The 14,436-nt window shown below is 45.5% G+C and overlaps 1 protein-coding gene across 6 annotated transcripts in view; it reads right to left on the bottom strand.

The window, feature by feature from the left end:
• The window catches only part of RBM47 (RNA binding motif protein 47), a 270,111-nt gene that overhangs the window by 69,012 nt on the left and 186,663 nt on the right, over nt 1-14,436 (bottom strand). Inside the window, exon 1 of one of the 6 annotated variants that reach the window (XM_030191323.1) lies at nt 5,133-5,215. The exons of the other annotated variants lie outside the window; for them this stretch is intronic. The gene's annotated coding sequence lies outside the window, so the exon portion shown is untranslated. Of the gene's footprint in view, nt 1-5,132; nt 5,216-14,436 lie in introns of those variants that run through there. 6 annotated transcript variants of the gene reach the window in all.

Below are 14,436 nucleotides of genomic sequence, written 5' to 3' on the forward strand. Positions count from 1 at the left end.
CGGGGACGACCAAAGTTCATGGGGGCGTGTCGGAAGCATAACGAAGGTGGGACTGGGGCGTACTTAACAAATGGGCGTCCTCGGCCAATAATGATAAAAAGAAGGGCATCCCTGACGAACACTTAGCCGATTTTACTTGGTCCTTTTTTTTTTATGACCAAGCCACAAAAATGTGCTCTAAATGACCAGATGACCACCGGAGTGAATCGGGGATGACCTCCCCTTACTCCCCCAGTGGTCACTAACCCCTTCCCACCCTAAAAAAATTTTTTTTTAAATATTTTTCCAGCCTCTAAGCCAGCCTCAAATATCATACCCAGCTCCATGATAGCAGTATGGAGCAGTTTTAGTGGGTACTGCAGTGCACTTCAGGCAGGCGGACCCAGGCCCATCCCCCCTCTATTATACTTGTGGTGGTAAATGTGAGCCTTACAAAACCCACCAGAAACCCACTGTACCCACATGTAGGTGCCCGCCTTCATCCCTAAGGGCTATGGTAGTGGTGTACAGTTCTGGGGAATGGATTTTGGGGGGGATCACCACACAAGGTAAGGGAGCTATGCACCTGGGAGCTTTTTCTGAAGTCCACTGCAATGCCCCCTAGGGTGCCCGGTTGGTGTCCTAGCATGTGAGGGGAACCAGTGCACTACGAATGCTGGCTCCTCCCACGACCAAAGGGCTTGGATTTGGTCGTTTCTGAGATGGGCGTCCTTGGTTTCCATTATTGCCGAAAATCGGGGACGACCATCTCTAAGGTCGACCTAAATGTTGAGATTTGGGTGCCCCCGACCATATTATCGAAACGAAAGACGGCCGCCCATCTTGTTTCAGTAATACGGGTTTCCTTCCCCCTTCGCGGGACGTCCTCAGGAAAACTTGGGCGCCCCATTCGATTGTGCCCCTCCACATAAACCGCTTTGAATGTAGTTGCAAAAACCACAGAAAGGGAGTATATCAAGTCCCATTCCCTTTCCCCCCTCCCCCTTTTTACATTGTAAAAGGGAAGAGCAAAAGCGCAAAGGACCAGAAGCAAAAGTGCAAAAGACCAGGAAGTGCAGTGGAATCTATTTACTAATAACACATTTTACTAGCATTAGTGCACGTCAACACAGCAATGCAGTTTAGTAAATCCAGCCCAAATTCCCAAATAGTAACATAGTAGTTGACGGCAGCTAACGATTTGTACAGTCCATCCAGTCTGCCCAAGGTAAGTGCACAGCATAAGGTATGATGCGAAACTATATATGCATATTTGATCTTGATTTGTCCTTGTAATTTTCAGGGCACAAACCATAGAAATTTTCCCAGCACTGACCTTGTTCTCCAACTACTAAAGCTGGCATCGATACCCAACTCCAGCCAATCCTAATCTGTCCAGCCATGATCAGGGCAAAGGCTGTAGAAGTCTGTCCAGCACTGGCTTTGTTTTTCAATTGCTGGAGTTGCCAGCTAAGCACCGCTAAGTTTGTTTGGTTCCATTCTCTTTCATATAGGATTCTTTTATGTTTAGTCCACGCATTTTTGAATTGTTACTGTTTTCATCTCCACCACCTCTCATGGGAGGGCATTCCAGGTGTCTGCCACCCTCTCTATTCCTGAGTCAGCCCCCCTGTAACCTAAATTCATGTCCTCTAGTTCTATCATCTTCCAGGAACGTGGTTATAGAGTATAAGCACCTAACCACAGATATTCGCTGAATATCCTGGTTAGCAGCTAGCTGCTAACCGGCTATATCACATGACATAGCTGGTTAGGCACGGATATTCAGCGCCAAACCGCTTAAATAGCAGGCCTAACTTTGACCACTAAAAAGCTATCCAGTTAGTGTTGAATATTGGCATAGCCGTTTAACTTTTTAGCAGCCAAATAAACCCAGATATTCAATGCCAGGCGCCTGATACGGCCTGGCATTGAATGCTCGGGTTTAATGCCAGTGGCGGACACGCTGAATGTCAGGCCCATTTATAATATCAGATTTTCTCCAAGTTTTTATATATGGCATATGTTTCCTGAGCTAGTTAATTAGTAACGTGCATTATTTTTGAGTGACCATACGCTACAATCCTTAGAGTAAATTGTAGGAAACTGATGCGAGGTCAGAAATGCCTTACAGGGTCATTCTATTAGGCACAATGTAATTTCCTTAGTGCAGTATTTGTGACAGTGCATTTTTGCTGGTAGTTAACAAAGGACCATCAAAGACCTGAACCACAGTGACCACTACACACAACTAAACACACTCCTGTGCTTTCCTACCGAGAAAGCATACTTTATTTTATAGAGAAGCATTTATGTTTTTGTTTTGTACCATATCAATAAAATGCTTTTAATAATAACCTGAATTTTTATAAATTTTTTCATGCCAAGTAATAATAGTAATAATTGAGGGTTCTATAGTGAGTAGAACCAAACAGGATCAAAATATGCTCTACAACTATTAATATTTTGCAAAACAGGTGTGCAATCACCTCTGGAGTGGATGACTTGACAGCATATAAATGGCACCTGAACTCAGGGCCGATGCAAAGTAAATCTTCAGAACCTTGCATCCCTTTCCCAAATAAATAAATAAATAAATAAATACATAAAAACTTTTAAGCTCCTTGCTCCCCCAATGGTAAATGGGCTATTTGAAAACTGGCCACCCTCCCTGCTGTTGTTTCTTTGGAGCTTGTCTGGTTTTCAGGACCTATTGTTTTGCTTTGACTGCAGTTGCTCTTTGGTTCCCCCTCCCCCGAAACTGCTGCCCTGCCTAGACTGTCAAGTTGCCTGAACTGCAAGGAGGCTTCCAAAGTGTGAGGAGAGGGGAAAGGGATAATTGTTATTATTACCCAAGGGCAACTGGGTAAACTGAGGCACAGGGAGATGGAGTGAGTTGTCTAAGGTCAAAGGAGTCAGCAGCAAGGGGGAGTCTTAATTCACATCAGGATCTGCCTGACTCTAATCGCTAGCCCACGTCTCTTCTGATGCCTCTGGGTGTTTTCGGTACAGTGACCAGCAGCCAGAATCTGAAGAAGGGGGTGCAAGAGATTAAAAAGCTTGAAATGAAACCCATTTTGTTGATCAGTGACTTACATTCCAGGCCTCTTTTTTACCCTATTTGCACTGACATCTGACCCAGTTTATAATGTTCGCTTTGCACCAGGGAGACAGACCTAAGGCAACAGCTGGTTACTCATTAAACTCAGGTACCAATGACTGACTTGTACAAATCATGCTTTTAACTTCCTGGCAGCAACAGTAAGAGAGAGAAAGAGAGACTGAGAAAAAGCAATCATCATATCTGTGAAATTCTGTTATATCGGCAGAACTGACCTGCAAAGTGCAGCAACTTCTGTGTGACCTCTGGTCTATGAGGTTCCTATAAACCTTTGAACCTCTGACTGGAGTTGAGAAAGATTTACTGCCCTTAGAAAGAGATTGCCAGCACTCATTTACCTCTGTGCAGAGTTAATATTATAAAAATATAAAAATGTTTAACCAATCAGACGGTCCTAAACAAGGACTCGGAAGGATTAAGTCCACCAAAATGTGCCTTAGTTTTGCTTAAATTTGAGACAGTAAAAGTATGGAAGAGTAAAAATGCCTATGATTTCTTGTCATGAGAAACTCTAAGCTAAAAGACTTTTCCAACAATTGTATGGCACGTATTATTCTTCATCCATTCTTCATCCAGTAGGAAATAACACAGAAATCTCTACAGGCACCAGCAGATAGCACTACCAAAGAAGGGAAAACAGGTAATCTCAAACACATATTTTTCATTTACATGAAAATTATAAATGAAAAAAATGGAAAGACAAAATGTGCAGAACATGTAATGTATATTGTCACTTCTGGGTTAACAACAGAACTGCAATCTACCACCACCTAAAAGATTAGTCAGGCCACTCCACCTTTGATAACAGAATCCTATCAAATGTTATCTAATCTGTGTTATAAAGTGCAAAACAATATAACTCCATGGAAAAACAAACATCACAGCAAAACACAAATTATGCCTACCTAGAACAGATCCCTCCATGTACTGTCAACATCAGTGCCAACTTTTTTGCCCATATTCTAATGTATTTATTGATCATATCTTTTACATTTTACTCATATATCCTTATCAATGTAAACAATTATCTGAGTAAGAGATAGTATCTGAAACTTTTTTTAAGATGTCATACATACACATTCATGCATTCAATGTCCCTTCTTCAGATCACTCCTTCCTGTCATGCTGGTTTTCCTTTTTTATTTCTATTTTTTTTGGTTTGTGAACCACTTAGCCATGTTTATTTATTTATTTGTTACATTTGTATCCCACATTTTCCCACCTATTTGCAGGCTCAATGTGGCTTACATAGTACCGTGAAGGCGTTCGCCAACTCCGGTAGAGAAACAAATACAAAGTGATGTTGTATGTATTTCGAAAGGCAGTATATATCATGTATAAAAAACATATATGGTTAAAATGGCCTTTGTTTGATACAGAAAGAAACCACCTTATTCTCTTTTTGTTTGGTGATATTGACTGAAAAGCAATCCCGTGGCCTACAAAAAAGTAAATCGGGATCTGGGCTTCTGAAAATCACCATATAGATTCACTTCATTCTTTCTAAAATACATTGTCAGTTCAAGGGCAGAGTGACCTGTTTGGGACCAGTTCCAAATCTTTGCTCATACTAAAAAACACACGTTTTAGGGAGGGTCCAAACTCTAGCTTTATACCTTAATTTACTGACGTGTCACAGACTATGAAAACATAAAAACAGAATAAGTTGTTTTACACCATCTCTAACTTAATGAGAAGCTTGAGTACTTGAAAATGGTTTTGTTCTGAAAACATAAATACTCTTTCCCTTTATTTTTTAGCATTATATTTAAATTCTTTTTTTTTAAACCCCAAACAACAAATGAAGCGTTGTTACACAACTGCTTTCTTTCTTTCAGTTCACAGTTTCCAGGTCTCTGTGCACAGCCAGAGTTAACAAAACTGCCTGTTTCTTCTTGTTCAGCTTTTAATCCTTCCTGATCTTTATGAAAACTTTGAAATCAGTTCACAGCAAAACTTTCGAGCCTAACCACCTTCACAAAAAGAGGAACACAAACTTGGTATGCTTTAGAATGAATAATGCTCACCATACCTTTCCAGTTGTGAAATCTTGGTGCGACAGGTGAATCGTCCCCTTCACCTTTGCTAAAGCAACCTTACCATCTAGTCAGGAGAACTGTGTAATTCTACTATACCAGGCATGCGTTTGGTTATTGGTCAAGGGGCCTTGGCCATTTAAATTCCTTGGAAATCATTTGCTAAGGGCACCTGGAATGAGAGAGAGTAGGTGGGGCTGAAAAGGAGGTGGGAGTGGGAATGGGAGGGGGAAGAGTATTAAAACTGCTAGATGCAGAAGGCACAGCAGCAGTTTGAACATTAATAGAAAACCAGCTGTAACGAATGGATTTTTAAACTTTTCTTTTAATTATTTAGATGGCTAAGTCACCCTTGAAGTAAAGAATAGAAGCAAAGCCTTGACATTTTTGCAAGAGGGGAATTTAATAGAAATATTTCATGTAAGAGTTTGAAACAGCAGAAGGGAGTGAACCATGTACAAACAACATCACCCTAGCACAAGCTGTAGTGCAAACAGCTTGTGCAGCAAAACAGATAAGATAAGGGCAAATGTTCCTCTGATAATGTGATGCTTTTACCAGAAATGTTCACATTTATTAAAAAAATTTTTTTTTGAAGTACTATTTTCCTCTGTGCCAATTACCAGTGACTTCTAGTTCATTTTATATGTGTATGTGTGTATATAAAAGCTTGTGCGTTTAAAAAATCGCAGGAGATGTCAATGCAACACAAGAGCTGTAACATGTACGTTTCAGTCGGAAGCACAGAACTGAAAATATATTGTTTGAGAGTCACAAACTGCTGCAGAGAGAAACCAGGAGGTTGGCATAGAAAACGAAAATAAAAATGGCTCATGACAGCAAAAATGGTCTGTACATAACAACAGTACACCAGGCCCCAGCAGCACTTAAGCAAAGTAAATAACACACCTTCTCAGGCAGTTAAGAGGGAAGCAGCATACAACTGAAAGTCTCTTTTGGCTGGGGAATTATCAGTTCAGTGGGCAGTGAAACCAGCCAGCGGGAAAAAAAGGAAAAGAAAAAAAGGTGAGGGCGCGCTCCACAGCCAGATTAATTGTGTGGGACTTCTACTATAGAAAGTTGTAAAAACAAACATCCTGCAACTTTCAAGTCCAACTGAATCAAAGATCAAGAAAATCCTCATCCAAAATATTCTAAAATTTTAGGATCCCAGTTTCCTTCTCTAATACTTTCTGTCCTCCCAGTTCCATTTTGTGTAAAGAAAAGAGAAATGACAGAGGAAAATAAAGAAAAAGTTTAATTAAAAGTGATGTTGGCACAGAGGTCACAATAAGTTGTTTCTGTAGAGGTTTCAAGGGAAGGCAATGAACATGAATCTGAAGAGCTTTCACAGTGAACTCCTCAAGGGCAAGAGTCTCCACCCCCTCGTTCTTACCCTCTTAATCTCCTTACCTGAAACAGATTTACAGACCTGTGTGTACGTACCACTACACCCCGCATATAATGGGCATGGTGAGCGGATTTATTAAAACGAATTAAAAAACAGTCTCCAAACAAAAACATTTGTTAAGGATGTGCACGGTCAATGCAAAATGTTAGTCATTCTTCATTTAAATTAAATTTTAGTGCTTTCCATGGGACTTTTTCATAAAATGTTTTGCATATATTCTGCACAATAACTTTTTTTTTTTGTGCAAACCCGATTGTACATGTGTTAGCTCATAAGTATACATGTGCATAAGCAGTCTGTGCACACTTTAAATTTTAGGTGACCATCAGGCTTATTTTCGAAAAAGAAGGGAGCCCATCTTTCAACACAAATCGGGAGATGGGCATCCTTCTCACAAAGTCGCCCAAATCAGCATAATCGAAAGCCGATTTTGGGAGCCCTCAACTGCTTTCTGTCGTGGGGACAACCAGAGTTCATGGGGGCGTGTTGGAAGCATAGCGAAGGCAGGACTGGGGCGTGCTTAACACATGGGCGTCCTCGGCCAATAATGGAAAAAAGAAGGGCGTCCCTGACAAGCCCTTGGCCGACTTTACTTGGTCCATTTTTTCTTGCGACCAAGCCTCAAAAAGGTGCCCGAACTGACCAGATGACCACCGGAAGGAATAGGGGATGACCTCCCGTTACTCCCCCAGTGGCCACTAACCCCGTCCCACCTTAAAAAAAAAACTTAAAAAATATATTTTGCCAGCCTCAGATGTCATACTCAGGTCCATGACAGCGTATGAAAGTCCCTGGAGCAGTTTTAGTGGGTACTGCAGTGCACTTCAGACAGGCGGACTCAGGCCCATACCCTCTCTACCTGTTACATTTGTGGAGGAAACAGTGAGCCCTCCAAAACCCACCACAAACCCACTGTACTCACATCTAGGTGCTCCCCTTCACCCGTAAGGGCTATGATAGTGGTGTACAATTGTGGGGAGTGGGTATTGGGGGGGGGCTCAGCACACAAGGTAAGGGAGCTATGTTCCTGTGAGCATTTTATGAAGTCCACTGCAGTGCCCCCTAGGGTGCCCGGTTGGTGTCCTGGCATGTGAGGGGGACCAGTGCTCTACAAATGCTGGCTCCTCCCACAACCAAATGGCTTGCATTTGGTCGTTTCTGAAATGGGCGTCCTCAGTTTCCATTATTGCTGAAAACCGGGGACGACCATCTCTAAGGACAACCATCTCTAAGGTCGACCTAAATGTTATGATTTGTGCATCCCTGACCGTATTATCAAAATGAAAGATGGAAGCCCATCTTGTTTTGATAATACGGGTTTCCCTGCCCCTTCCTGAGGACATCCTGCGAGGACACCCTCGGGAAAACTTGAGCGCCCCGTTCGATTATGCCCCTCCATAGAATCAAATATACGCTCATGACTGCACACTCCTACCATTCGTTTTGTTTTATGTGACAATTATGTAACTGTTTTCAAGTTTACCTCATTTATTGTATTTAGTTTATTCTTGGTTATTTTACTATTGTTATGCTGTTAACAAAATTGTAAGTTTTATGTTAAACTGTACCTGCTGTACACCACCTTGGGTGAATCTCTTCATAAACATAGTTAATAAATCCCAATAAATAAATAAATAAATAATAAATAAATAAATAAATTACAAACTATACTTATCAGTACTGCTGTTCATAGACATTAAGCCCCGGATTCTACAGATGGCGACTAAAGTTGTGCGTGGAAATTAGTGTACATAGCTGATTTGCACACACAAGTTAATTGATTAATGAGCCAATCAGCACCAATTTGCTGCTAACAACCAATTACTGGTGTTAATTGGCATTTGGGAGTTATGTGCACATTGTATTCTATAGAGCTGTGCGTAGAACTCCTATAGCATGTAATTTCAAGGGGGCGTGGAAAAGGGTGTTTTGGGGGGGGGGGGGCCTTCCCAGAATTTACACACATTGTTACAGAATAGACTCAATCAGCGCCTTAGATGCCGGCATTTACACATGCTTTCAGCAGGCATAATTGCAGTCGCCTAAAGTTAGTTAGGCGTCATTTATACGCTTAGGGCTATTCTATAAAGGATGCAGATCCTTTATAGAATAGTGCTTAGCACTTACATTTTTCAGCGCTATTTATAGAATCTAGTCCTATGCCCCCAGATTCTATATAGTGCACCTAGAGTATTTCACGGAAATCCAAGCGTAGCCAATAACAATATGCATAGATTAATTGGCTTAACAAGCTAATCAGCATTGATAACAGCACTTAACAAGCAATAATCAGCACTAATTGACAATAATTAGAATTTCCACGCACAACTCCCTAAGTGTATTCTGTAACGCAATGTGCCTAACTTCTAACGCGCGCAGGCAAAAGGGGGCATGGTTATGGGCAGGGAAATAGGCGTTTTGTGGGCATTCTAAAATTTATGTGCATTGATATGGAATATGGCCCTCTGCGCCTGTCTACATGCTGGGATTTGCGCCATGTTTTCGTTGGTATAAATGAAAGTGCATAGATTTAGCCACTACGAATTCTGCCTAAGTGTATTCTATATACTATGCCTAAATCTTATAGAATATGCTTAGGTGGAAATGTTTTCCACGAGGATTTTTTAGGCGCCATATATAGAATCCCCCCCCCCCCATAGCAGCAATTCAACAAATGGATACCTACATTTAAGCACCCCGAGGCTGCATGGTAGGAGCCTATTCTATAACGGAGCATGAGCAACCAGGTTCGTAACAATTAGGTGCCTGAAGTTACACCAACCATACAGCTGGCCTAAGTGTGGGTGCCTGACAGGCCAATACTCAGAACTCTTGCGGTAAAGCCAAAGCCCAGAATCCATAGCGCCAGAACAGTGCAGAAAACTAGCTCGCCAATGCTCAAAGGAAATGATATTTAAATTATATGTTTGCTGTAAAAGCGAATGCTGGGGAGGAATGTGCTTGGGGCATGCACAGAAGAGTTTTGCGGTAAGCTCAGCTCTTGTGTGCATGCGACAGGTGAACCCGAAAGTAAAACACACATTAGCGTCCACTTCCCCAGCTCCAACTGATGGTGACTGAGAAAGTCCGCTTGCACATTCTGTGACCCCTCTATATGAGCCGCTGTCAAGAAAAAGAGATGAGTCTCTGCCCAATGGCAGATCAGAGCCACCTCGCGCGCTAGGGGTGCACTCCTGGTGCCCCCCTGATGGTTTATGTAGGCGGCCGCCATTGCATTGTCCGAAAGAACTCGAACTGGGCAACTGCGGAGAAGAGACAAAGTCTCCCGAAGGGCCAGATGAATCGCCCATAACTCCAAGTGGTTGATGGACCTTGACGCCTCCGTCAAAGTCCAAACGCCCTGGGCCATCTGTTGCAGGCAATGAGCCCCCCAGCCAGACAGTGACACATCCGTGGTCACTATATTGAAGTCCGGGGTTGCCAGAGGAATGCCCGACACCAGATTCTTTTGAATGAACCACCATTGCATGATTGTGTGAAGATGGACCGAACATGGCACCCGAACCTCGTAATCCTCCGAGAGCGGAGACCAACGGCTCAGAAGGTGCCACTGGAGGGAGCGCATGTGAGCTCTGGCCCACTTTACTACGTCCAAGGTGGAGGTCATGGAACCTAGAACTTGTCCACTCCCCCTACATAGTCCCAAGCCCGCGGGTTCAGAGTTTGAAACAGCGCTCGTAACTGAGCCTGTAACCACTGTGCTCGAGCTGAAAGAAAAGAAACTATCCCTGTTCGGGTATCGAAGCACAACCCCAAGTATTCCAGCGTTTGGGAAGGCATTAGGCTGCACTTCGGGAAGTTGATCACCCAACCAAGCGACTGAAGCAACCCGACCACATTGCCGGTTGCCTGCCGACTCTCCTCGAAAGAAGACGCCAGCACAAGCCAGTCGTCTAGATAGGGATGGACCTGAATCCCTTCCTTCCTGAGATAGGCCGCCACTACTACCAGGACCTTGGAAAAGGTCTAAGGCGCTGTGGCTAGGCCAAAGGGCATCGCTTTGAATTGAAAATGATGACTGAGCACTGCAAAGCAAAGAATGCGCCTGTGGGGAGGCCAGATTGAAATGTGTAAATAGGCCTCTTTGAGATTGAGAGAGGTCAAAATCTCCCCTGGCTGTACCGCTGCGATCACCAATCGGAGGGTTTCCATGCGGAAAAGACGAACCTGTAAGGACCTGTTGACGCATTTGAGATCTAAGACGGGTCGCCAAGAACCGCCCTTTTTAGCACCACAAAATAAATGGAGTATCGACCGTACCCTTTCTACTGGAGGTACGGGCTGGACGGCACCCAGCCGTTGTAAGTTGAGGAGGGTGTGTCGAACGGCCCGCACCTTGGTGGGACATTTGCAAGGAGATTAAAGAAAAGAGTCTACTATCGGAAGAGCCAATTCTAACTTGTAGCCGTCTCTGATAACCTCCAAGACCCATTCATCAGATATTACCCTGGTCCACTCCACCAGGAATAGGGACAGTCTGCCCCCAATAACCGGCTGGATATGGACCAGGGCACCATCATTGGGTGGACCTGGCTGTGGGCTGGTTTCTGTTACCGGAAAGGAAGGACTGCCTGTCACCTCGAAAGGGCTGAGGCCTCTGAGAAGACCTTGCTCTCTGAAAAGAGGCCCCACGACCTGGACGGTAACACCTTGTATCCCTAAACTTAGGGCTAGGTCCCGCCAGTCGTACAAACTTGGACCTGTCCTCCAGGAGGTGCTGGCCCTTAGAGTCACCGAGGTCCTTCACCAGGGCCGTGCCGATGCGGTCAGCGGGGTAAGCGCCGCAGGGGGGCGCCCACCTCTGGAGGGCGCCGCCGCGGTGCTTACTCTCGCCCCGCGAGGCCTTTAAATCTTTTACCTGGTCGCAGCAGCGTCAGTGAAAGCGCTGCTGACGTCTCCCTTCCCTTGCACTCATTGGTTCTCTGTGTCCCGCCTTCTTCTGACGTCAGAAAGAAGGCGGACACAGACCAAGAGCGCGAAGGGAAGGTAGATGTCGGCAGCGCTCCGCTTTCACTGACGCTCATAGGCGCCCCGTATAAGAGGCTTGGGGAGGCTTAGTGACCTTTCCCGCCCATGCTGCATTGCCTCCCCCCCCCAAACGTAGCCACTTTCCCTCGAGGCCCGCTCATCCAGACCTGCCAAGTCCGGAGTCTCCCGCACTCCCGAGTCTGGGCCGGCAAAGTGGGAATTAAAGTCTCCTCTTCAGCGCGAGTCGCGCGATAAAACAACAAAAAAAAAGAAGCAAGAGCGGGGCCGTGGCAGCCTTCAAGCATGGGCTGTCTGCGCTGCAGCCGCTCCTCTCTCTGCCCCTGGAGGAGCAGGAAGGAAGTTGACATCGACTTCCTGCTCTGCTCCGGGGACAGAGAGGAGCGGCTGCAGTGCCGATAGCCCATGCTGAAAGCTGCTACGGTACAGCCCCGCGCTTGTTCCAGCAGCCAACTGTTGCTCCTGGGGGCTCCAAAGCGGTTGAAGCTGCGTGTGGTGTCGGTCCTCTCAGCTGATTCCTGCACTTTGGGTGCGTGTAACTGTGTTACCTTTGTTTTTTTTGTCTGGACTCGGGGCGCTGCTGCTGAAGAGGAGAAGCAGCAGCAGTGGCCAACAAATTAATGCCAGGTGGAAGGGGGAGCGAGAGGCACTAGGCAGGTATAATGGAGAGAGTGGGAAGATGGGGAGAGAAGGAGGGGACATGGAGAAGGGCTGGAGTCCTGGAGAAAGGGAGAAGCTGCTTAAAATGAGGAGAAATGGGAGGGGGGGGTGAAAGAGGGAAGACACTGGAAGGAAGAGTAGGGAGAGAGAAACTAACAGGAGGAGAAACATTGAAGGATGGGGAGAGAGAGGGGGGCATGATGAATGGAAAAGGGTAGAGAGAGAGACACTGGATGGAAAAGGGGATAGAGAGAGAGAGAGACACTGGATGGAAGGATTGGGAGAGAGGGGGTAGATGTTGGATGGCAGGATCGGGAGAGGGGGTAGACGAATGGAAGGACATGGAGGGGAAGAGGAAGACAGAAGAGGGAAAACGGATGGAAGGATGAGGAGAGGGGGGGTAGACGGGACGGGAGAGAAGAGAAATCACTGGACTGGACATGTAGGGGAGGGCAGGGGAGAGAGGAGGATTGCTGGCTATGGATGGAGGAGGGAAGGGCAGAGAGGGACAAGAATGGACATGGATGGGAGGGCAGGACCCAGGGAGAGAGGAGAAATTGCTGGAAATGGATATAGAGCAAGAAATGAAGAAGAAAGGAGAAAAGTAAAGAAACAAATGGAAAGGAAGTCCTGGAAATGGAGTTAAGAGGACAGATAGCAGCAGACTCAGATACTGGCCAGCATGATTGGAAAAAGAAAGTCACCAGACAACAAAGGTAAAAAAAAATCATTTTATTTTCATTTTAGCGTTTGGAATATGTCTACTTTGAGAATTTACATCTGCTATCTTATTTTGCAATGTATAGCAATTTGTTTCTAAGAATATTGCTGACAATTCCTGTCAGTGTAGCAAGTGGTGAGCGATCATTTTCACCGGGGGGGGCGCCAACTGATAGTCTGCAGGGGGGCGCCAGAGACCCTAGGCACGGCCCTGTCCTTCACAATCTGTTCTAAGTCTGTCCCAAACAAAAGCTTTCCCCTAAAAGGAAGACTTGCTAAATGTAACTTAGAGGCCATGTCTGCAGCCCAATGCTGCAACCAAGGCCAGCGACGCGCCAAAGCCCTCAAAAGATCATAAAGAAGATCCACAAGGAAGGCTAAACCGGACTCCAAGGCAGGCAAAACAGCCATGAGATCTTCCGGAGAGGAGGCTTTCTGTACCCACAATAAGCATGTCCACGCCTCAGAGGAGCCACAAACTGAGGCCTGCAGGGAAAGGGCTGCTACTTCAACATATAGCTTCAAGCAAGTCTCAAACTTACGATCCTGAGGGTCCTTGAGCGCTGTGCCCCCCACCAGGAGAGTGGTTTTCTTAGTGACCGCTGTGATTAAGGAATCCACCATTGGGACCTTCAGCAAGTCGAAGTCAGGAGCAGATAGCGCGTAAAGACGAGACATACTGTAGCTCTAAGCAACTTTAAGCCCACTGTCTGGCGTAACCCACTGCGCCAAAATAAGGATCTTCATGGCCTCATGCACATGAAAGGAACGAGGTGGGCATTTGGTGCCAGACATAATAGAGGACACTGGACCTATTCCCCCTGATGATTCAGGGGGGAAATGGCCAAAACCTCAAAAGCCCTAACAATTAGGGAGGGAAGCTCTTCCCTGCGAAAAAAGGTGGGCAGTCATCGGATCTGAGGGAGAGCCCGGAGACAAAACCGGGCCATCTATGTCACCCAGGGACATTTTCGCAGGAAAGACTGAGAGGCTGCAGCAACTGAAGTTTGCTGAGGAAGAGACGGGGCTGCCTGAAGAGAAGCTCCTGACTTCTTCAAAAGAAAGGCATTGTGCATTAATAAAACAAAATCCAGGGGAAAAGGAAATGCAAGGGAATCCCCTGCTCCATGTACATCGCTTCCCTCCATCGGAGCCTGTGCCACAGAAGTGCGCTCCGCCTCTTGTCTATCAACCGCCACGTGCGGAGTGGGTCGCGCCTGAGAGGAAAAAATGGCGCCCGCCAATGCGCGCTGCACTAACTGCCCCGAGGAAACCGCCGAAAGTATCCCCTGCGCTTCCGACTCACCGGACTCACACTCCCCCGATGCTGTTTTCCGGCCCCCATACCGGGAGCAGCGCTTAGCCGCCTCAGAAGGCACTGACATGCTCCACAAATGCCTGCCCCAAAACTGACTCGGCAGAACGTCTAGTTCCTCCATATGATTAAACAAAAACAAAGTCTCTTACCTTTTTTTTTTTTTTTAAGTTAGGAGAGAAAGGAA

The sequence above is a fragment of the Microcaecilia unicolor genome, chromosome 2 (genome assembly GCF_901765095.1).
Source record: "Microcaecilia unicolor chromosome 2, aMicUni1.1, whole genome shotgun sequence".
NCBI lineage: Eukaryota > Metazoa > Chordata > Amphibia > Gymnophiona > Siphonopidae > Microcaecilia > Microcaecilia unicolor.